A 22,683-nucleotide genomic window follows, 5' to 3' on the forward strand; every position below is an offset into this window, starting at 1 on the left:
CCTTTCTCTTGCAGGCCAAGCTGACCAATAATAAGAGGAGCCGGACTGAGACCGGGGGAGGCGGACCCCAGATCCAGCAGCTCACCGAGCTGCAACAGCGTGTGGAGCACATCATGGGTGCCCGGGTGATTGGCCCCGTTGCATCTGGAGATGCCGACCCTGTTCTGGGCATCAATGGTAAGGACATCACCTTTTGGACCTCTCTCGTCCCACTTGCGCATCAGATCTACATCCTTTGCCACTGTCCGACCAATGCGCTGAATGCCACCACTCATGCATCCCTCGCTGATGCCCTCTTCTCACTCTAAAGCTACTCTTGTGCCTTCCTGCTTTCAGATGGTGAGGAGGAGGTCCCTGAAGTTGCCAGTGACAGCCCCTCAGAAGAGGAGGAGGAGGAGGAGGAAGAGGAAGGCGGCCCATCAGGGGAACCCTCAGCCACGGCAAGCCATGCCAATGTAGGGGACACGTCTTCCCTGGAGGGGAGCCTGGGGGAAGTGTCGGAGGGGAGTGTAGCTCCTGGGACCAGCGGCCTGCAGAAACGCGGGAGGGGGGTGGAAGCTCAGCGGCCTTCTCCCCAGAGGGGGGAAGGGTCGGAGGGGAGTCCAATTGCTGGGCCCAGCGGCGTCCAGCAACGCAGGAAGGGTCGGGCAGCTCAGCAGCCTTCTCCCCAGAGGGAGAGTCCGGCCTCCAGTCCGGAGACGGTCAACGCCGAGGAGCTGCGCCTCCTCGAGGACATGTCCGCGGACTCGGAGCGCCGGCACACAGAGCTCATGGGGGTAGTGGCATGGATGCCTGATGCCATCGAGTCCCTGTCTCGGAGTGTGACCGAATTCGGGGCCTCACAGGCCACCAGTTTGGCGGAATTCGGGGCAGATCAGGCAGCGAGTCGGGCAGAATTCAGGGCAGCTCAGGCAGCGACTGGCCAGGTGATCAGTGGTGCCGTGCAGTCACTGGCTGCTCTGATGCGGTCACAGAACAGGGCAACACGGGCACTCACTGCTGCCACACTCGCTGTGTCAGCCAGGCATCGCCAGGGCACCCGCCGCGCTGCAGCAGCACAGCGGTCTGTCCCTCGGCAGATTGCTGCGCATGCTGCAGTGCTGGCCCGGGCGAGTGCCAGTGTCTCAGGCGACCAGCGAGCGCCTGCCATCCGCCAGCTTGCCTCCATTCCTCCAGCCGCCACTGCCACTCCCCCAGTGGAGCTGCCACGAGCTGCTGCAGCGACTGATGCTGCCCAGCCACAGCTGCAGCATTCACCAGCCGGCCCCTCGAGGGCCAGACCTCGTCTAGGCCGACCCCCAAGGCCATCTGCCGTCACGACATGTGCCCCTTAGGAGCCTTCCCCCAGCCTTGCAGCAGCCACTGGCCTCACTTTGAGGAGGAGCAGCAGGGCGTGCCAAAGTTTGCAGAAGGCATCGCCCTCGCGGGCCACAAAGTAGAGGGTGTGTCCAAATGTTTTGTTTTTTGGAATGGGTGTTTTGTGAAGGCCGAGGATGAAGGCCATTTTTGTTTACATCTTTTGTTAATCCTCCCCAGGTTGTGGGAGTGAGTCATGTGTGTGAGTGTTTTTTGGGGGTTTCGTGTGTTTTTGGTTTTCATGTGGGAAGGGCCCTGAGTTTGTACAATAAACCATTTTCTTTATTCACATTGTCCATGTTTGATCTTTGAAGTGTTTGTTGCCTTAACCGGCTGAGGGCTTGCGGAGCGGCTGCAATCATGTTCTTTCATTGGCACAAGCCATTCCCTGACAGGGGGCCTAGAAGTGACATTCAATAAGCCGCCGACGGGCGGCCCTTGGACCTTCTGCCTCCCTCCTGGGCTGGTACTCCTCCTCCTCCTCCTCCTCATGCTCCTCCTCCTGAGGTGGTGGTCCAACGTGAGGTGGCAGTGCCTGAGTCCTGCGGATAGCCAGGTTGTGCAGCATGCTGCAAACGACGACGAATTGGGAGACTCGCTCCTGCGAATACTGGAGGGCTCCACCGGAGCGATCCAGACAGCGGAACCGTTGCTTCAGGACGCCGATTGTTTGTTCGATGAGGTTCCTGGTCGCTTGATGGCTCTCGTTGTATGCCTCTTCAGCAGGGGTCCTGGGTGCGCGGAGCGGGGTCATGAGCCAGGTACACAAAGGATAGCCTTTGTCCCCGATAAGCCATCCTCTTGGGTGAGGCTGTGCCTGGAAGATGTCAGCCACAGTTGTCTGTCGCAGGATAAAGGCATCGTGGCTGCTGCCTGGAAAGCGGGCATTGACAGCTAGGATGCGCTGCCTGTGGTCACACACCAGCTGTACATTGAGGGAATGGTAGCCCTTCCGGTTGCGGTAATCCTCGGCATGCTCCAGAGGTGCCCGCAAAGCCACATGCATGCAGTCAATGGCGCCCTGCACCATGGGGAAGCCCGCTATTCTTGCAAATCCCACTGCACGCTGCTGCTGCTTGTCCAGGGTCATGGGGAAGGAGATGAATTGACGTCTCCTCCTGAAAAGGGCATTGGTCACCTGGCGGATGCAGCAATGCACGGCGAACTGGGAGATGTTAGCGATGTCCCCAGCACCGGATTGGAAGGAGCCGGTGGCATAGAAGTTCAGAGCCACCGTCACCTTCATTGCCACCGACAGAGACGTCCTGCGCCTCAGCTGTGGACGCAGATCTCTGTGAAGCAGCTGGCAGATCTCTGCAACCACCTCCCTTCTGAATCGCAGCCTCCTAACACACTGCGCGGCAGACATGTTGAGATAGGAGAACTGCTGGCGGTATACCCTGGGTGGGTAAGGCCTCCCTTGGTGACGCCTGTTGCCCCCTCTGCGTCTAGCCAGGGCTGCCACTCTCTCACGGCGTCTGTAAGCCCTTCCGACATAATGCTGAAACTCAGCGTTGGCACCCAATGCAGCCCCCATAATATGCTGGCAAACACTGAGATCTCAATGAAGGCAAAGAGAATTGCAAAGCTCTGGCCTGAAGCCAAAAATACCTGTCCTAGTGTTGGGCCAAAGCAGTAAGCTCTCTTCCTTGGTCTCTCTCCAAAAATCCGTTGCACAAGAGTGAATGCTGCAAAATGGCTGCCCTTTATAGTGCAGGGTAAGTGCCCTTTAATTTGCGCTCCCCGCGGCCCGCCTCGGCTGTGTACCGTTCCACTCAACAGTCGTTAGGGCCGCCCGGCGCACAATGGGGCGGCGCGAGTGAAGTTCCGGTTCCGGGCGCACAAAGGGCGTTGCACGACGAAATGACGTCATGATCTGCGCGCGCAGATGAGCGCGCGCAAAGACTTTGCACCGGCGCTAAATGTCTACTGAAGTTGGGGTGAGGCGCAGATCGCGCTGCGCCCGGGCGCTAAGCGCCTAGCGCTCGAGATCTGCTCCTCCTAAGGTGCTAACGGCTGGCGCAGCCAACTGAATTTCTAGCCCACTGTTTATTGACCTGGCATAAATAAGGACATTGAGAACATGATCGGCAAATGTGACACATGTCAGAAACACCAAAACAAACAAGCAAAGGAACCAATGATAGTAGCTGACTTACCAACAGCACCATGGCAAAAGGTTGGTATGGACCTTTTTCATTTGAATGGTAAAGAATATCTATTAGTGATTGACTACTATTCTAACTATCCTGAGATGGCACTGCTCTCAAGCACCACAGCAAGCAATGTCATAATGCATGTGAAATCCATCTTCGCCAGACATGGAATTCCCAGGATTGCCATTAGCGACAATGGTCCGTGCTTCAACTGTAAGGAGTGGCAACAGTTTGCAGCACAGTATGACTTTCAGCACATCACATCCATTCCTTTGTATGCTCAGTCGAATGGTAAGGCAGAAAAAGGTGTTCAAGTTCTCAAACAGCTACTGAAGAAAGCGACAGAAGCAAGTCTGATCCTTATCTCGCCCTGCTGAGCTACCGAGCCTCACCTTTAGACTCTGGTTCTTCACCTGCTGAACTCCTAATGGGTCGCAAGTTGTGCAGCACGCTACCCTGCTGTGCAAAAGAAAAGCAGAGTAAGGAACTAAGACAGAGACTTCAACTGTTAATGCTGAAACAGAAATCAAACTATGACAAGTCATCCAAAACTCTGAAACCATTGACAAGGGATGATGTTGTCAGGATTGAGGATCCAGATGCATGGAACAGGAAAGCTACAGTTCTTGAGGAAGTAGGACCAAGGTCATACACTGTTAGAACTGAGGAAGGACAGATTCTCAGGAGGAACCGCCGTTCCCTCCTGAAAACACAAGAAACTATCCAAGAGCAAATCGATGACAATGCCGCATCTGAATCTTGTCACTCACCACCAGAACAATCTAACACAAACACACATACAGGCTCTCATGAAAACACATCAGACTTACCTGTGCTGAGAAGATCCACACGTGAAGTAAAAAAGCCTGATAGACTTAATCTTTGAGTATAAAGTAAAGCTTTGAAAATGTGTTGACTGTTGTGAAAATGTTTATGTTGATAGAGCACTAACAAAAGTGTTACTGATATCATCTTTATCGTGTTTCTTGAAAGTTGATTGATATTGATTTTGTTTAACCTCAAAGCAAGGGGGATGTAATGATCAGTAACCTGTCATTCTAGAATGGTACACTAGGTGGAGCTGTATGTTGCTGTGTGTTTAGCTGTATATATAAGAGTGGGCTACCCATGATGCACTAGGCCACCCAGAAGGCAGTAATCAAGATGGATGCTGTACAGAAATCCACATGGCATGAATAAAGTGACTAGCTAGAAGCTAGCTGTTCATAATGAAAATGTCTAGTTATTTATGAACATAACAGTTCCGACTTCTAGAATGTTGATATAATTTGCCCATTGCGAACACTGTACTTCCTTCGAATTAAAATGTTTATAAGGAAATTGTGGGCTATTCAGAAAATACGGTAAGTGATTATTACAGTGTTGTTACAGGCTAAGGTGAGCCTTCACCAAATTTTATCTCCGATATTTTTTGGAAAATCTTAACTGGGGTGGCTTGCAGTGTAAACAGATAGCGTTACTGGTAATAGTACCAATACAAACATCATAAAGCCCCCCTCCTCCACCCTAAAGAAGAACATTAACAAACTCACCATATACTGTTATACTCTTTTTAAAGCTTCTGGGATCTAATACATTGTGGGGACAGGGGAATTATCCATTTCAGCATTTCTTTTTCCATTCTGAAGGAATGGGGCAGAGTAGATAAAAACAGAAAATGTCCACTGGTTGAAGGATTTTCATTTGCAAGTGGGCCAGCTAGTCCAATGGATTTCAAATGGTAAAAATCATTGAGCTCCTTTATGAGGAATAAAAGGATAATTATTTCAGTAATTATAGTAAGTAAGTACAATGACAGTTACCCTTCCCTGTGCACAGTTTACTAGAGTTTTCAGAGTACAACTTTTACGCTGTGGGAATTTGCAATTTTGCTGCAGTCTCTAATATCAAATGTATACTTATAGCTTAATTAATGGTTAGAATTCTGTTCAACGCCTGTTGCTTTTTTCATGGCAGCAAAACAGGCCACTTGATCACTTTCAGCCGACAGAATACCATTTGCAGGAAATGAACTATCCATAAAGTTCCACAGTTAATTTCAGTATGTAGTAGTTGCAAGTCACAGTGAACAAATATTATCAACAAAATGTAGGATTCAAATTACTGTAAATCACAGAAATGGCAAATGCATGAGAGGGTAGAGAAAATTTATCCTGTCAAATCTTAAAAGAAAGGAGCTACTAGACCACTAGAGATTGTATTTTGTGTCATGTCAGGGCCAGATTTTGAAGTTTCCATTAGATCCTAGCAGGATTTGTAATATACAGTTTTAATCGGCCTCAGAGCTTCATTTGGCAAATTCTCGTGTTTGATACTGTGCACTGTGGGACTTCAATGTCCCAGAGAAACTTCAGAAACTCAGTAAAGTGAAAAAAATAATTATTTTAAAACCTGAGATTTCACATTTTGCAAATATTTTTTTTGGACGTTCAACATGCTCCTTTTGGCAATTTACTTCCACCATAAGGCATGTTACGGGGACGGCACTGACACTGAACTTGCCCCGATTGCTTGGCAAAACATCTTTCAACTTCCTCAGTCCATTCTGGTTGTGGTTCCCTGGTTTAAGATTCAGCCTGTGCTGGGATTTACCACACTTCATCGGCTTTCTGAATGAAATGATTTACATCAAAAGTATAAACAGTTCAACTCTTTTCAGCCCAAACATCTTTACAGTCTTTGAGCATAAATATAAAAAAAGGCTCATATGGTGACTGATGTCAGCAGCCATTGAATGGTCATCATGTGCATGATGGTATATGCACCCAATCTTCATATGGCATATCTAACTCATCTCTTCACTCTCCCACAGGTCCATCAAGAGCACCCAGCCCCCCAGCCCCCCACTGAGCCTCAGGGGGAGCATCCAGAAAGAGGGTGATCTTGGAGGTGCATGAAGAAGTGCAAGGGGCTCTGACAAGTTCAGAGAATGGAGGAGGCCATCTCCAACATGAGCATCACCGAGTCGCAGCTGATGCGACTATAGGCTCTTCCATGGATAGGATGGCCACCTGCATGGAGCAGCTAATGCTCCACTCACAGGAGCACAGGGTCCCTATGGGGAATAGATGGCTAGCTATGGAGAATAGATGGCAAAGGCTCATAGACCTCCTGTCTAGGAGGGATGTCAGCATAGACATGGGTCCTCATGGCCCCACTGATGTGCAGCAAGGTGCTCCCAAAGCTCCTTGCTAGCAGGGAAGTGTGGGTGGACCATGAGAGGGGACATGGAAGTGTGGGCTCCTCTCAAAGCCCTTACACTTCTCCCCCATTGCCACACCCTCGGTCAGAGCCCAAGATGCCTAAGTAGTTGCAGCAGGCAAGTGAGCAGGTTGCCTCTACTTCTGCTGAAGCCACAGGGGTAACAACTCGTAGAAGCATACATAAGAGAAAGATGACACACAAGTAGATTCACAGGGGTAGCCACTTGGATGTTTTATTCAATGTTAATGTCAAGTTTCTGTTAATGTGATGTCAACCATAAAAATCTTTATTCTCACCACTTTCTGGTCTTGGACAAACCTGTGTGCACTTTTGGAAGTGGTTTAGTGAGTTACAGTGAATGGTGAGACATAACGATACCTCCAGCAATGATGGTCAGTGTAAAAGGAATGGCTTGGTCATTGTAAGGATTCTTTTTGGTGTTGCTGTGGGGTGGTGCCAACCAGGCACAACATGTGACAGCCATATGGGTGTACTGCGTAAAGTTCAGTAAATCTGGCCATGATGAGGCCATCCCTGGCCTCCCGGGCAGCATTGTGCTTAGGTGCTGGTGGGATCTGGGCCACAGGTTCCTCCAGCTCCTGCTCATCCTCATCTTCCAACTGATGCTCCTCCTCCTTCTCCTCTGAAGAGGCTGTGCGCTCAGTGCCTTGCTCCTCATGCAGCGCTAATCCTCGCTGCTGCACTATCTTGTGCAGGACGCAGCAGACCACGACAATTCTGCAGACCCTGGCTGGTGCGTACTGAAGGGCTACTCCAGATCTGTCAAGGTATCTGAACTGCATTTTCAGCATGCCTATTGTCTGCTCTGTGGCACATCTGGTGGAAATGTGGCTTTCATTATATCTCTCCTGGGCCTCAGTACTTGGCCTCCACAAGGGTGTCATGAGCCAAGTCTTCAGTGGATAGCCCTTGTCTCCAAGCAGCCAACTGGAAAGTCTGTTTGAAGGAGTGAAGAGCTGAGGGAGGCTGGAGTGGCGAAGGACAAAAGAGTCATGGCAGCTGCCAGGGAATTTGGCACACACATGCCTGATGATCTTCCTATGGTTGCAGACCAGCTGCATATTGAGGGAATGGAAGCCCTTGTGGTTGACAGACTCCTGGGTGATGATGAGGTGCCCTGATGGCCACATGTGTGCAGTCGATGATGCCCTGAACACGTGAAAAGCAAAGCCGACCGCCCGCTCAGTAACACTGGCTTCATCAGTGGCAAAGTTGATATAATTGGCTGACTAGTCAAACAGGGCATCGGTGACCTGTGTGATGCATCTGTGGGCGGCCGACTGCGAGATGCCGCAAATGTCTGCTGCAGATCCCTGGAAGGAGCCTGAGGTGATGGTGCTGGTGACTTTGACAGCCAATGGTAAGGCATGTCCACCTGTTCCTCTGGGCTGCAGGTCTTGCTCCAGCAATGTGCAAATGTCTATGACAAGCTGGTGTGATAGCCTGAGCCTCCTTTTTCACTGCTGCTCAGTCACGTTGAGGAAGTTCATCCTCTGCCTCTATACCCTATGTTGGGGGTACCACCTCCGGCGTGGTGCAGCCCTGCGCCGATACCCTCTGTCCTATGTAGCATCAAGTGGTTGAGGTGAAGGTTGGTGGTGTTGTTGATGCTGCTGGTGTGCCTGGTGCTGTTTGTGTTGGGGCTCATCGTGGTCTGATTCTGAGAACAAGGTGAGACAGTATAAATGGCACCCATGCTGATGGAATAGCTGGCAGGTCAAGTAGAGATGACAGAAGCAATCTGTCAGTGGTGTGATAGGTTGTACCAATGAGGTGAGACTGGATGGCGACTTTGCTGTGAACATTTGCAACCTGTAGAAAGCTAAATCTGTTCTGGGTCAGTAACAGCTTTTGCCTGAGGAAAGTGATCAGCTGGGCAGTGGGAGGTTTTATAGTACATTTCATGCTGTCATCTAATCAGCTGGAGCAATGGCCAATCAACTCCGGCTTCAGGCTGACAGACATGGTTCCTGAGCTGCGTGAGTCCTGTGGGCAGCCAGGGAAATTTGAAAGATAGGCTGAAAAAGGCACTTAAGAGTCTGACAACAAGGTGATAATGATTTGAATTAGGTCGCCCGCCTCTGCTGTTTGGGTCACTGCCGCACTGGCACCGAGCGAAAGGCGTGTGGGGGCTCCTGACCCACTACAACTTATTTCAAATTTCCCACTCGACCCATCTCCGATTGCACCCGCACAGACCCCAGAAAATTTTGGCCAGAATCTTTGGCTGCAGAAACTGCATTCAAATTTTGATTTGGCACTTATCTTTACTCAACAACAGTATCTACAGATCAAGGCACAGCTACCTAGGCATGTCTGACAAGATCTGCCTTCACCAGCTATTTCTCACCAAGGAGGCAGTCTCGGAATCATGCCACCTCCTTGAGCTTAATCTTCAGACAAGTTTCACGATAGGCAACAGTTTTGCCAGTGGCTGTCAAAGTTACCACAGTCTTGAAGTTTCTGTTATTAGATCCTTCCAGCAACAGCAGAGATATATATGCCAAATATTTCAATCAGCAGTGCACCAATGTATAAATCAGGTAACAGATGCCTTGTATTTTTGGCCTCCTAAACAACCACTGATATAGCATCTCCAACACAGTAAAATATCCCATGGGTTTTACAGAGGGAATAGAAGCAGGTTCTGAACCTTTATTAGAGAGATAGAGGAAGCTTTTAAAAGATAGAAAGGGAGATTTGTGTGGTTTGGGGAAAGAGTTCCAGAGAGTTGGTCCAAACACCTGAAGGATCTGCCACTGAAGAGACAGCAGGCGGGGGGGGGGGGGCGGAGGGGGGTGATCAAGAGGCCAGTATCAGAGGTTAAATGTTATTCCATTATTATCATCCATATTAAGAGATCATCCTCAATTTATAAAAAAGGCAAGCAATTTTCTCAAAAGGTCTTGTTCTTGGAGGGTATGACATGGTGACCATTACTGAGACATGGCTGCAAGCTGGTCCTGAGAGGGAATTACATATTCCAGGTTATAAGGTCTTTAGAAAGGATAGGGAAACTGAAAGAGATGGGGCGTAGCCTTATTGATTGAAGATACAATTACAACATTAGTAAGAGAGGATATAGGTGAGGTAAAGCAATGACTATGGTTAGAATTGAGGAATAAGAGAGGACTTAAAAACTGTAATGTCGTGCCTACTCTTCTCTTGCCTACAGTCCTCCCGATAGCAGCAATAAGCTGGCAGAATGTACTAATTTGGAGATTAGAGAGCAAAAGCAGAGTTGGCCCGCTCCTGCTCATATTTCTTATGTTCTTATGTTAATGGGAGACTTTAATTTTCATGTAGATGGGGAAGAGCAGAGTAGCTCAAGTCAGAAAGGTTGTGAATTTCCTGAATGCATTTAAGATAGTTTTCTGGAACAATATGGCCTAGAAATTCAGTAGGCTTTGCGCCCAGTTTTCGCCCAAAGAGGGCTTTTGCGCCACTTGCTGAGCTTTCGCCGATATTCAGCGCTGCGGTAATGGCGGCGTTAGCCAGTAGCGCTGCGCCGCCACCGATGACGTCATCGGTGTGCGCAGTGCCCCGCTACCGCCTCGCTACCGGCCCGACCGCCATATTGAGTTGCGGCCGCCTCTTCCGCAGCGGCCGCAAACAGCGATCAGAAAACGGGGCCGTACTGTAGCGTTAGTGGGGCGAGTTAAGGCGGAGGTGCGGCCGGCCGCTTTTTCGGCGGCCGCCTACCCGCACCTCCTTCCCCGGCCTCCTCCACCACCCCCCCCCGCGGCATTGCCGGCTGTTTTCCGGGAGCCCGACACTTCTCCGTGGTGTCGGGCTCATTTGCCGGCACTGGCGAGCGGCGATCTCGCTGTTGCAGGCACCTCCCCCTTAAGAGAGGGAGGAAGGCCTGCAGTACCGCAGCCTGCCGCTCCGCAGCGGGTGGCGCTGCGGCACCTAGCGCGCCGATATTCAGTTTCAGCGCCCCAAGCGGGGGCACCGAAACCCTTGAATAGCAGCCAGCTTCGACTTGGGGCGCTGAAACTGAATTTCCGGCGGGCGCAAGTGGCTCCGCGCGCAGCGGTAACTTCTGGGCGCAAGCGAGCTGGCGGGCCCAAACTGAATTTCTAGGCCTATGTTCTAGAACCATCAAGAGGGCAGGCCATACTAGATTTAGTAATGAGTAATGAGCCAGACTTAGTTAATAATCTAGCAGTAAGGGAACATTTATCTAACAGTGATAATAATATACTCGAATTCAATGTTAGGTTTGAAAAGCAGAAACTTAACACAGTTACTAAGATTCTAGATTTTGGTAAGGCTAACTTCAACGGGTTGAGACAGAAACTGGCAACAGCAAACTGGTCAAAAGTATTATCTGGGAAAACTGCAGATGAACAGCGGGAGGTGTTCAAAAAAAAAATTAGCCAAATACAGAACCAGTATATACCTCTAAGAGGCAAAAGCTCTACTTCTCAAATAAAACAGCTATGGTCAACAAAAGAGCTAAGAGATAACATAAAATTAAAGAAAAGAACATACAAAATTGCAAAGAAAAATGTAGATCCAGAGGACGGGAGAGATATAAAGAACAGCAAAGTAAGACAAAAAGATAGTAAGAGCTGCAGAAAAGAATACAAAAAGAAACTTGTGAGGATATCAAGATTTAACACAAAATGTTTTTACAATTATGTTAGAAAGAAAAGGGTAGTCAATGGTTATATGAGCCCTTTAAAAACAGATGTGGGTAATATTGCAGCTGAAAATAAGGAAATGGCAGACTTGTTGAATAATTACTTTGGCCGGAATTTTCTGGGGTCCGTGTGGACGCGATTGGAGGCGGGTCGGGTGGGAAATATGAAATATCTTGCAGCGGGTCGGGAACCCGCCATCATCCCGCTGCCACGCGCCTTTCCCTCGGGCGCGTTTGCCGGCACAGCAGCGACCCAAACGGCAGAGGCGGTGAGTTAATTTAAATCATTATTAGGTACTTGTCAGATCCTTAAGAGTCTTTCTAACCCTACCTTTCAAATTTCACTGGATGACCACAGGAATCACGCAGCTCAGGAACCGCGTCTGTCAACCTGAGGCAGAAGTTGAGTGGCCATTGATCCAGCTGATTAGTGCACAGCATGGAAAGCAGAATAAAAGCTCCCACCTCACAGCTGATCACTTTCCTAAGGCAGATGCTGTTGCGGACTGCATTCCCAGCACAGATTTAGTTTTCTACAGGCTGCAAGTGTTTCCAGCAAAGTTGCCATCCAGTCTCACCTCATTGGTACAACCTATCACTTCATCGACAGATTGCTTCTGTCATCTCTATTTGATCTGCCATCTATTCCATCAGCATGGATGCCATTTATACTGGCTCACCTTGGTCTTCAGAATCAGACCACGATGAGCCCCAACACAAGCAGCACCAGGAACACCAGCAGCATCAACAATACCACCATCGACTTTCTTGTCAACCACCTGATGCTGTACAGGACAGAGAGCATCAGCGCAGGGCTGCAGAGGCAGAGGATGAGCTTCCTCAACATGACTGAGCAGCAGTGCCAAAAGAGGCTCAGGCTATCGCACCAGGTCATCGCAGACATTCGCACATTGCTGGAGCAAGACCTCCAGCCCAGAGGAATGGGTGGACATGCCTTACCAGTGGCTGTCAAAGTCACCAGCGCCCTCAAATTCTTTGCATCAGGCTCTTTCCAGGGATCTGCAGCAGATATTTGCGGCATCCCGCAGTCGGCCACCCACAGATGCATCACACAGGTCACCTATGCCCTGTTTGACAAGTCAACCAATTATATCAACTTTGCCACTGATGAAGCCAGTGTTACCGAGCGGGCGCTCAGCTTTACTGCTCTGGTTGGTTTCCCACAGGTACAGGGCATCATCGGCTGCACATGTGGCCATCAGGGCACCCCATCATCATCCAGGAGTCTTTGTCAACTGAAAGGGTTTCCACTCCCTCAATGTGCAGCTGGTCTGCAACCGTAGGAAGATCATCATGTATGTGTGCACCAAATTCCCTGGCAGCTGCAATGACTCTTTCGTCCTGCGGCAGTCCACCCTCCCTTAGTTCTTTGCTCCTCCAAACTTGCATTCTGGCTGGCTGCTTTCAGACAAGGGCTATCCATTGAAGACGTGGTTCATGACGCCCTTGAGGAGGCCAAGTACTGAGGCTGAGGAGAGATATAATGAAAGCCACATTTCCACCAGATGTGTCATAGAGCAGACAATAGGCTTGCTCAAAATGCGCTTCAGATGCTTTGACAGATCTGGAGTAGCCCTTCAGTACGCACCAGCCAGCATCTCCAGAATCATCGTGGTCTGCTGCGCCCTGCACAACATTGTGCAGCAACAAGGATTAGCGCTGCATGAGGAGCAAGGCACTGAGAGCACAGACTCTTGAGAAGAGGAGGAGCAGGAGGAGGACCAGGAGGAGCATCAGCTGGAAGACAAGGAAGACAAGGAGCAGGAGGAAGCTGCGGTCCAGATCCAGATCAGCACATGAGCACATTGCTGCCTGGGAGGCCAGGGATGGGCTTATCATGGGCAGAATTACTTAACTTCACGCATTACACCCATATGGCTGCCACATGCTGTGCCAGGTTGGCACCACCCAACAGCAACACCACAAAGCATCCCTACAATGACCAAGCCATTCCTTTCACACTGACCACCTATGCTGGAGGAAACATTATGGGCAGGATTTTCATTGGGCCGTGGAGGCAGGATTGGAGGCGTGTGGGGGGTTAAAACCCCAAAATCGGGGGGGCACGAACCCATCCCGCCCCCAACCCGCCTCCATGCCAGTTTCAAAGGAGGCAGGTACCCGACCCGCACTGGGACCTGCCTCCCCGAGGCGGAAAGGGGATTAGTGCCAATTAACTGCCTGTTAACAGGTCGTTAACAGGCAGTTTTTAGCCTAATCCCTATTTTCATCCCTGAAGTGTGGGATTCCCGACGGCTCCAAACCACACCAAGTTAGCGAGGTGGGCCGTCAGGATGAAGGGCTTGGAGGGGTCGAGATGTCCGGTGTTCAGGTGAATGATGGGTGCATGAGTGCAGAGGTAAGTGTGTTTGGTGTGTGTAAAGTGTTTAAAGAAGTTTTACTTACATTTACTTACCTTTACAGCCTTCCTTCCTTCAGGTCTTGGGAGTCCCTCATCTCACTGGCACAGAAAGCAGAATAGCCGCGATCTGTCAAAAGTTCCAGCATTCTGCTTTCTGTTCTGTTGAGATCTCTAAATCATCCTGAGAGGAAGGAATTAACTTGGAGTACAGATTGTCAGTGTTTGACAGCTTCAAACAGCTGTCAAACGCTGATATTTCATCTGTCAAAAAGTCTTGACAGATGAAGTATCAATCTGTGGCGTCACCTGTTGCCGGGTGGCCCTTAATTGGCCTGCTGAGCCCGCTGGGCGGGCTCAACAAGGTCAATCAAGTTAAAATCACGTGGGTTGGCTAGAACTCGACGGAGGCGGGACTTCAACCCCGAAGGTTGTAGTCCCGCCTCCTACCCGACTCCTCAATGAAAATCCAGCCCTATGTGTCACCATTCACTCCAACTCACTAAGCCACTTCCAAAAGTGTACACAAATTTGTCCATGTGGTGAAAATAAAGATTTTTATGTGTGACATCACAGCAATGGAGACTTTACAGAATCATATAGCAGAACACCCAAGTGGCTACCCTTGTGAATCTACCTGTGTTTAATTTTTCTCTTATGCGCGCTTCTACAAGGTGCTACCCCTGTGGCTTCAGCAGAGGTAGAGGCAGCCTGCTCACTTCCCTGCTGTGACTGATTAGACACTCTTGGCGGATGTCCTCTGGGTTTTGGAGCCTGTGATGGCACCCCCAAAGTCTGCTCCTCTTGCGACTGTGCAGGGGCAGACTTGGTCAATGCTATCCAAGGAGACATATGGGGCTCTGACTGAGAGTGGGGGGGCAATGGGGGAGAAGTGTAAGCGCTTTGAGAGCAGCCCCCACTTGCATGTCCCCTCTCACCATCATCCCTCTCATGGGCCACCCGCACCTCCCTGCTAGCAAGGAGCTGGATAGCACCTTGCTGCACAGCAGTGGGGCCATGAGGACCCACGTCTATGTTGACATCCCTCCTGGAGAGGAGGTCTGTGAGCCTCTGCCATCTGTTCTCCATAGAGACTGTGTTCCTGTGAGTGGCACATTAAATGCTCCATGCAGGTAGCCATCCTATCCATGGAAGAGCCTAAAGTCACCATTGCCTGCAACACACTGGTGCTCATGTTGGAGATGGACTCCTCCATTCTCTGAACATCTGCAGACATTGCGCTCGCAAAACCTGTCAAATCCCCCTGCTCTTCTTCCTGCACCTCCAGGATCACCCTCTTTCTGGATGGCCCCCGAGGCTCAGCGTCTGTATGCAGCTGAGCAGAGCTGGGAGCGTCCTGCGCCCTCCAGCGAGGAGTCTCCACTGCTGTCCCTGTCTCCACCATCTGCTCTTGCTCACTTGTGAGTTGTGAGACACCAGGTGACATCACTATTCTATCTCGCGTGGCACCCACCGAGGTGTGTGTATCTGTGCTGGTGCTGGGTGCGCTCATGTCTGGTGACGGTGCGCCCTCAGAGGCTGGAGGCTGCTCTGAGGAGTCGTCTTCCTCCTGGACAGTGGGGGGTGGGGGGCTCTTGATGGACCTGTGAGAGAGTAAAGAGCTGAATTAGCTATGCCATATGAAGAATGGGTACAGATGACATTGTGCACATGATGACCGTTCAGTGGCTGCTGACATCAGTCCAATATGAGTGACTGATGTATGCCATGTAGCTGTATGATATGCACTGCTATCACCAGGTTGCTGAGATGTCCCCCTTTCTCCATCTCCCACATGCAGCTGCTCAGCGACTCCAGAAACTTGCAAGGCAGCCTCCTCTGCTGATGTTATAATCGCCAATGATGGTGTTCCCCCTCCGGTTCTCTCCCTCTCCCTCTTATTGTGGGCTCTCTTTTCCTGTAAGGAGGGAAAAAAGAGAAGGTTCAGTGAGAGTGATGGAATGAGTGTGAGGAATGGATGGGTTACATCTTTAGAGGGAAACTATGATGGATTGGGGTGCCAAAGCCAAATGGCCTCCTTGTGTGTTGTTAGTTGGTATGATTGAATTAGGATGAGGATGAGTGTGAGGGGTGGTTAGTCAGATGGGGATGTGATAATGTAGATAGAGAGAGGGATGGGTGGATGTGCAAGGTATGTTGGTGTGAGTAAGGATGTGCAGCAGCAGAGTTGGGAAGGCACAGCGATGGGGATGTGATGAGACGCACAGCAGGATGAAGTTGAGTGTGGCTTTGTATTCACCTTTCCTGATCTAATGAGATCATTGAAACGTTTCCGGCACTGCACCCAGGTCCTGCTGACCACATCCCTGCTGTTTACCGCCTCTGCTATTTGGAGTCAGGCACTTTTGGTCTCCTGGGGAGGCTCATTAGAAGGGATGAGGACCTCCCTGCGTGCTCTGACTCCCTCCACAAACATATGGAGGGAGTCATCGGAGAATCTGGGTGCAGCCTTCTGTCTCAGTGCAGTCATATTTGGCACTCTTTCCAGCAGTCCAATTATGCAGTGTGCTGCCTGCACACTCCTAGATGAACCTTCAAATGCAATGTGGCCAAGGCTCCTTTAAACATCCCAGCTGAAAACACGTCATCAATGACGTCATCAGACACGCACTATTTAATACGCCCAGGAAACGTGCAGGGCAGCCTTAATAGGCCCCATTAATGCAAAGTCGATCTGAGGACCAGCATGGAATCAGGAACGGGGTCGCGACCCGTCACGGTGATCACCCACACCTGATTCGCCCAGATATGGAAAATTCCGGCCTTTGTGTCAGTCTTTACAATAGAGGAAGAGGATAATGTACATGACATTCCAGGGAAACATAATGAATCAAGGACTGGAACTCACTAAAGTTAAAGTAAGCAAGAAAACAGTATTAAAAAAAATAATAGCAATAAAGACTGACAAATCCCCAGGACCTGATGGTTTCCACCCCAAGGTTTTAAAGGAAGTAGGTGAGGAAATTGCAAATGCTTTAGCCATAATCTTCCAAAACTCTCTTGATTCAGGAATTGTCTCGTTAGCTTGGCAAATTGCAAATATAACTCTATTATTTAAGAACAGTGAGAGAGAGAAGCCAGAAAATTATAGACCTGTTAGTCTAACATCTGTTTTGGGGAAGTTATTGGAATCTATAATTAAGGACAAAGTGACTGAGCACTTCAAGAAATTTGAGCTGATTAGAGAGAGCCAACATGGATTTGTAAAGGGTAGGTCATGTCTAACGAACCTAATTGAATTTTTGAGGAAGTAACTAAAGTAGTAGACAAGGGAATGTCTAAAGATGTAGTTTATATGGACTTCCAGAAGGCATTCGATAAGAGATTGGTCACTAAAATTAAAGTTCATGGAATTGAAGGCAAATTATTGATGTAGTTAGGATATTGGTTAGGCAGTAGAAGACAGAGGGGAAGAAACTTGTGTGGTTTGCGCCACACGTTAGTGCCACAAGATGGCACTAAATGCCGCTAAGACGCTGTTGAGAGCTTTGACGCCACCTGATGTTGGCTCCAGCGCTGCATGCCATATAGGTGTTGCCGGTAGTGCTGCCATTGAACACAATCGGCGGGGACCTCGCTATCACGGAGATCGTGACATCGCCATCATGGAGATCGTGACGTCAATGAGTGTGCAATGCTCACTTGACGCCCGATCTCCCAACTTTGATACAGCCAATGAACTTACTGTCTGGAGAAAACAATGATAGCTTCAGGTGGTGTGCAGCAGCAGGAAACTGGCTCCAGTGACGCTATTTAAAGGGATCATCACCAGTCACTCGGACTTGACAGGTTTTTGAAGTTTGAGTGGCTGTGTGCTACTTTCTGCTGTTGGAAGAGTTTTCTTATTCATTTCAAGGTTCTTTGGTATCAGGGAGTGTTGAGGCAAGTGTAAAACTCCATCATTATTTCTGAAAAGCTTCAACCTACAACACTTGCTAAAAGTCATGGGGAATGTACTGGCAGTGGACCTCACCCTCCACGATCTACGGCGGAGAGAGCGGAGGCAGTGAGACAATCGGCCTTCTGGACGGGCTGTCTGTGACCGGCTCTTCAGACTCTGATGCACATGAATGAAACCCTAGATCCCCGTAGCTCACCACATCCCCATCATACAATCCCTGTCTCACACCATATCACAGTGTCCTCCTGGGTGCAAAGGTGAAATGAGAGAGACCGCAAAATATTCGAAACACAATTAATAAATTTATCTATAAACATATCACCAAAATCACATGAATTCTAATAACTAATGACCCTTGTGCCTGCCATAGTTTAATAGCTGTCATTGTGTGCAAGGTGTGAGATGTGGGTGCGAGTTTTGCTAGGTCGAGATTGTTAGTGGGTGAGTGCTGGGGGGTGTGGTGCATTGAGCAGTGTGTGTGAAGCTTGTGGTACAGATGGTGGTATGTAGCATTTGTTGAAGCCTTCACTCACCCTGACCACCCGTGTGAGCATGTTAAACTTCTTCCTGCACTGTGTGTGCGTCCTGGGACCACAGTGCTGCCCGTGACGTGGTGTGCCACCTCCCTCCACATAGTCCGGCAGACTTGTGGCAAGGGCTTCCTGCCTATTGGCGGGTACAGGACCACATCCCCTTCTCTCTACCGCTAAAACCAATGCCTCTGAAGCTTCATTGGAAAACCCCCAGGCTTTCTCCCTGGAACGGCGATCTGCCATCAGGATTTGTAAATAAGTGCTCCTTCTCCTTGTTGTTCTTCTTATGGTTGTTGAGGCAACTGCACACCTAACAATGCTGAGAATGAGGTGCTGCAGCATCAATGAACCTCCCCTTTAAGTAGTGAAAAAAGACAGTGGCAATCATTACTTGCATTTAGACTGCCCCCCGATATTGGTCCATGTTTTCAGTGTAATGCTAATGAGCTTGGGTTTTTAGACAAGAATCATGACTGCAATCATTTTAATGAGGAATGAGGATGAATTTTGCGTGCAGCCTAGACAATTTTCAACTGGCGCTACTTAACTATTTTTAGTCTAAACACTGCCCGTTTCTTGGCTGTGACAAATTTCTAACCCAGATAATTGGAAGGAAGTGATTAGTAGTGGATTTGTGCTGAGGCATCAATTATTCACTATACTTATTAATGATTAGACAACACAATACAGAGCCATATATTCAAGTTTGCCTATGACACAAAGTTTGGTGGCATAGTAAGTAGTGTAGTGTAGATGGGAGCGTAAAATTACAAAGAGGCATTGATAGATTAAGTGAGTAGGCAAAACTGTGGCAGATGGATTTCAACACAGATAAGTGTGATGTAATTCATTTTGGACCAAAAAAGGATAGATCCGAGCATTTTTTAAATGCCAAAAAGCTAGGAACAGTGGAGATCCAAAGAGATTTAGGGTTCCATGTACACAGATCACCAAGATGTAGCAGTCAGGTACATAAAAATAATCAAAAAGGCTAATGGAATGTTAGCCTTTATAACTATAGGGCTAGAATATGAAGGGGAGGAAATTTTTCTACTGATATACAAAGCCCTGGTTAAATCACAGCTAGAATACCATGTACAGTTATGGGCACTACACCTTTGAAAGGATATTGGCCTTGGAAGGAGTGCAGCACAGATTTATCAGAATGTTACCAGGGCTCCAAGGATTGGATTATGAGAAGAGATAACATAAACTAGGTTTGCATTCCCTGGAATATGGAAGGTTATAAGGGGTGATTTGATTGAGATTTTGAGAATTTTGAAAGGAATTGACAGGGTAGATAGAGAGAAACTTCTTCCACTGGTGGCGGAGTCTGGGGCAAGGGGACATAACCTTAAAATCAGAGCCAGGTCTCATTCAGGAGAGAAGTTAGGAAACATTTCTTCACACAAAGGGTGGTAGAAGTGTGGAACTCTCTCCCACAAAAAACAGTAGATGCTAACTCAATTAATAAATGTAAACCCGAGATTGATAGATTTTTGCTAGCCAAGGGTATTAAGGGATATGCAGCCAAGGCGGGAGGATGGAGTTAGGATACAGATCAGCCATGATCTCATTGAAAGGCGAAAGAGGCTTGAGGGGCTGAATGGATTACTCCAGTTCCTATGTTCCTAAAAGTTTGTCAGTCCGATGATACAATAAATCATTTAAAAATGTTTGGCAGCATTGTGATGAAAATGGCGATCCTTTTTCCAGCTCTTCTCCCTCACTAAGCAAAGAAATGCAAAGCAATTATGCAGTGGACCTTTAATATGTAAAGAAATATTCCAGTCGGCTCTTTTTCTTCTTTCTGATAGCTAACTGCAGGATATAGATTTGCTATCCAATTATACTTTACAATTAGATAGTAAAAAATCTAAACCTACAGATGATTTCATATTTATTAGTGAACACACATAATTGCTTTCTCTATAATTACTTGCTCTCTCCAATTAAAAGATTCTGGAACATTCAGCACATCTGCAATTGCACACATTAATCATATTTTTTGCAGAATTAATGAACTTTTATTGGGAGAAATGTTAATTGGTGGTTCTTGATGATTTAATGGATGAAGTGTAGAATTACCTCACACAATTAAAAAATATAAGACATAAACAGTGAGATGAGTCACAGTGATGTGTTTTACTGTCTACATTGATAGTACGTTTGATTGGGAACAGCAGATTTGCTACATGTGCTAAGGATATTTACTGCACTGACAGTAATGACTCATTACAAGACAGCGAGTCTGTCAGAATCCAAGGTGAATGATAAAGCCCTTTCTAAATAATGAAACCTCAAAGATGCACATGAGATATTCAATTAATGGGATAAAATGGGTGAAAATAGTCCCCTGGGGTATTCTACATTAGGGAAATGGCTAATGAAGCTATAGGATTAAGAGTAGCACTTTCCAAACCTCCAACTCATAAAATTCAAACTGGATAAAATGGTGCAGACAAAATAACTGTAAATTGGACTCCGTTATACCTGAGCTTCAGTTTGAATGCCTATGCCATATGTTACTATATATATCTCTCATACATAGCATGATGCAGGACCAGAACAGTTCAACTGAGGGTTAAAATCAGAAAAATCACTGTGAAGGGAATTGTGTGCATGATCCTTTGTAGAATGGACATAGAATGAAGCATACGATTCTCTTCATATATTGCAGTTCCAGTATTGTGATTCCTCATTTTCTTACACTGCATTTATAGTACAAGGATGATTAATAGGGATGTTTCTATGCTTCCATTAGATAATAATTACTGTGAAAATAGAAGAATATAAAACAAAACAAAAAATGACCACTCAAAAGATCAAGCTGGCTCCTTCCAGAAATCATGTGTAGTTTACTCTATCATGACTTTATCAAACTCACTGGGGGGATTTAACTGGGAGCGGGTTTTAGGTGAACCGTGGGGGCACGGCAAGTATCAAAGCTGCCTGACGCTATTACTTTGAGGCCCGGGCTACTTTAACTCCTGGGCCTTATTTGCATCCTGCCGGCCCTGCTCCCCACCCAAAACGGGTGGAAAGAGGACGTATGGATCAGGACCATTTTGTGGGTGGGAAGTTGGGGAAGCCCGGGGCAGCAGAGGCCCAGACTTTCCTTATGGGACCCAGAGCAGCACTTCTGCTGCTCCAGGCCTTATTGAGAAATGTCCATACTTACCTTGGAGGACTTCCTCTTCTTCACCACCGCTGGCTTTGAATTTCATCAGGGTCTGTGGCACTTTCCCAATACAAGTCAGCCAGGAGTGCAGGGCAGGGGGTGGGGGGGGGAGAAAAAATTAGCTGAACTGAGAACTGTTGAGATCTCTACCCAGAGGAGGATCAGCACCTAGTTTCTACTGGGGCCTCTATACAAGGCATCATAAGGAGGCACGACCAATGAGAGGGCTTCCCCAGCCCAATTTCCCACAGCTCCTGTTTCCATCTACTGATCTGGATGCTGGGAAGAAACCGGCACCCAGCTCATTGTGAGGGATGGAACTGGATCGCACTGATATCTCCAGACTGGGGTCACAGCCTGGATGGCCCCAAAATACCACAGTTTGGAAATTTTAAGTTGACCCTCTTCGAAAGTCAGCTGATTCAAAGATCTCTGTGGTTTTTGAAGCAAGTGATACTGGCTTTCCCCTTCCCCCACACCCCAACCCATGTCTTGCCAGTGCCACATCTTATTACCTCCCAGTAAGTGCCTGGCATTTGCTCATACTGGTATGGTGTAAAAATGTTTAAATATTTAAATTAGATCATTCTCTGGTGAAGTCAGAAGTGGAGGTCAATGGCACAATGGCCTGAGATTTACAGGCCCATTCGCTTTCACTTCCTATTACTATTATTTTGCACAGTCACTAACCCATTTAAAATACATTCGTAAATGTCATTTATAGATTCATTAAAACTAATGTGCAAAGCAAATTATCAAGACAAATCTTCCCTCACATTGTAAACTCAGTTTTTACAGCAAGTTGTGCATGCTTAAATAAGCTGCTTTGATTTATAGTCAAATGCCCTCAAAATATATCTCAGTGACACAGTCCCCACCACTTATAGTTGGTGTTAACATGATTAACAGCATCACATTCAACGGGCATTTAGTAATTTGTTATGAATTACACCAATTTCTTTTCCCTTTTTACCTTTACTAAAAGATGCATATTCCTTGTATGTACATGTTTCATATATGCCTGCATATTTCATGTATCATTACGTATTACTTTAGATTGTTCACACTAAAATCCTTCTGCCATTGCTTAGCCCATCAATTTAATTAGCCTAGGGCCCTTTGAAATCCATTAACCTCCTGTCCAATAATTGAGAATAGTTCTATGTTGTTTCATGTCAGAAGTAGTCTACACCAGGGTCATTCATGAATAGTGTAAATAGTAGGGGGCGCAGAATATGGCTATGTAGAATTCTACAAGTCA

General features: G+C 47.8%; 1 long non-coding RNA gene across 1 annotated transcript in view; it reads left to right on the plus strand.

Moving 5' to 3' along the window:
• LOC147105190 (uncharacterized) overlaps nucleotides 1-22,683 on the plus strand; it is a 51,144-nt gene that overhangs the window by 27,761 nt on the left and 700 nt on the right. The gene's annotated exons all lie outside the window — the stretch shown is intronic.

The sequence above is a fragment of the Somniosus microcephalus genome, chromosome 18, assembly GCF_052327205.1.
Source record: "Somniosus microcephalus isolate GS21.2 chromosome 18, FLI_Smic_1.0, whole genome shotgun sequence".
NCBI lineage: Eukaryota > Metazoa > Chordata > Chondrichthyes > Squaliformes > Somniosidae > Somniosus > Somniosus microcephalus.